This window comes from Danio rerio, chromosome 12, assembly GCF_052040795.2.
Source record: "Danio rerio strain M-AB ecotype USA chromosome 12, GRCz13ab, whole genome shotgun sequence".
Classification (NCBI taxonomy): Eukaryota; Metazoa; Chordata; class Actinopteri; order Cypriniformes; family Danionidae; genus Danio; species Danio rerio.
Genome location: NC_141032.1, coordinates 11,963,331 through 11,965,912, shown reverse-complemented (window position 1 = coordinate 11,965,912; position 2,582 = coordinate 11,963,331). Strand labels below are relative to the sequence as shown.

General features: G+C 33.9%; 1 protein-coding gene across 1 annotated transcript in view; it reads left to right on the top strand.

Moving 5' to 3' along the window:
- Positions 1–2,582, top strand: part of get4 (guided entry of tail-anchored proteins factor 4) — a 707,996-nt gene that overhangs the window by 85,407 nt on the left and 620,007 nt on the right. The window lies entirely within an intron of this gene.

Below are 2,582 nucleotides of genomic sequence, written 5' to 3'. Positions count from 1 at the left end.
ATCATCTGCGAGTTACATCGACAGAACCAAAACGCACAGTAGCGCAAAGAAGAGAAAAGCTTTTCTAGAACATTCCAGTAAATCGTTAGAGGCCAGACTGATTCAATACAGGTAACAAGTCCACTATACCTTTAACTGTACGGTACAAACAAAGCAGTAATAGGTGATATCTCATGTCATAAGCATACACATCAGCTAAAGCACTTAAATGTTATTTTCTCACATTTTCCACTTCATTTATGTATACATCACACATATATATAGGAAAAATATTTACAGTATTTCACCTAGATGCAAGCTTCTCATTCGGTAGTGTGCTCAGATTCCTAGGGACTAAACTGACTTACTAAAGGAGAGATTTTCCCAATATTTCCATTAAAAGAACTTTAGAAAATATTTATGCTAATTTAGCCATCTGTAATTTTCTCACCCTAAAGATTCCCAGAGGCCAGACTGCCTTACTACAGGTCAGAGTTTACCCATATTTCCATTATACAGTACATAAATATTGAAGAAAAATACCTAGCCTACAGTAATTCACCCAACTGTATTTAAAAAAAAATATTCTAAAGTTCTAAAGTGTGCCCACATTCATCTCAGTACAAAGTCACCACAAAAACTGGCATGGCATCTTTTTGATGGGGGTGTGCCACGCAACCTTCATGAAACGTGGCCCTACTTTGTGTCATGAATGATCTGTAATAAAAATGGGAGGAAATAAAGGAGGATTATGAGCCCACTTTATGTACAGTATGTCACTAATAAAGCTTGATTACCTTTTTCTCTTCTCTCCCCCAAAGGGTCAAGATGGAGAGCCCTCATCTCCTGTATGATTTGACATTCTCACGTTGTTGGTTAAGTGACGAGGGTAATTAAGAGACTTTTGGAGAGTAATTAGGTGCAATTCTGTGATTGTTTAAGATCCCGGAGGATTTCTGACAGGAGACTTTTATTGCAGAAGGAGATCGGAGGATATTATCTTTGAACAGTTTCTCTTTTGTCAAAAAAAGTTCAATTATTTCTCAGGACAGTTCTTTTATTGTGCTTTTGTATTTTTTGGTTTAATTTGTGCTCTTTTAATTTTCCATTTTATTATTATTTTTATTTATTTATTCTTTATTTTCCTTTATGTTGGAGTTTGAGGCTGTTCATGGTGAAGATGGGTGAAAGACGAGGTGAGAATTTAAAATCGTTCATTTTATTTTATATCATTTCACTTTATTATTGGCATGTTATGAGGATCTACAATGTTTAGCTAAATATGAAAAAGTAAAATAAAGCGAAAGTGAAGAGGCTGAATGGAGGAAGCTCATTCTTTATCCTTGCGCTGTTTAACTGTTTTCTCGCTAGTGAAGCATTCAGTGTTTCCTCTTACAAAATGTTAAGGTGAATTGATCAGGGTTCGTATGGATGCTTAAAATCCTTACAAATGCTTGCATTTTAGTGTAGTGGTTTTCAAAGTTTGCACAAGTGCATAGATTTTGGTTAAAGTGCTTGAAACTGAAAACTTTCTAAGTAGGTAAAAAATTATCAATTGTTTAAAGATTGATTGATTGACATTGATTGATTGATGACAAATTTAAGATCTGAGTAAATTTCATTTAAAATAGTTAGTGACAATGTTGGACTTGGTTCAAACGTACTGTACCATCAAAATGTTTTCTTGGAATATAGTACTACTGGAATATAGTATAAAATACTGTAACAAACAGCATCAGATATAATGTGATGACATATATATGCACATGTTTAATATTGTAAAATACTGGAAAAGTTTAAAAACGCACCTGGAAGTTTCTTTAAAAAAAAGCTTTTCAAGTTTTTTAGCAGTGGATAAGATGCAAGAACCCTGATTTATACTTCCTTTCTTTACAGAAACGCTGTGTGTGGAAAACTTTAGTGCCTGTTCAACAGCAATAACACTCTTTTAGGAGCAACAGTCAGTGTACAAAAAGTAGAAGGAGGCACAATCACCTGCATAAATGCTGATTTCAACATGGGCCCAGATGTGCCAGATCCAGCCCATGTCAAAACAGGCACTCCTGTAAAGGTTAGAATAAATGGTACCTTAAATCTAAGCTATTAGCTGTGTAAGTCTGATGTGCAGGCTAAAACTGTTGATTTATTCCTGTATTGGAACATTTCAGTCAAATTTTAAGTATATTTATTAGCAGTTAGGTTTAAAAAAAAGACTCTGGCATAGATTAGTAATTTTTAAATGTTTTTAAATAGACACTTCGACCTACATTTTATAAATGAACTGTAAAATGTGTTCTCTATAATATGTACCATTTGGAGTTGCTTTTGAATTCACGAGTCTCATTTAACTCATTTTTGCTTGCTTTGTACCCTTTTGTCTTTAACTTAAATGTTAAAGCCCATTTGTTTAGTGTAGGCCTGCAAAGGTAATGACAAAATTTAATTGAAATATTACAAGCAGAGATGTTAGCATTTCTTTCACTGTTGTTGAAAAAGTATCCAAGTATCCTAGAGTTAGACTATTGATTTGAGCCATTTTTGGATCCATTCAGACGATTTCTTAGTCTGGCGGGGTCACTTTTAGCTTAGCTTAGCATAATGAA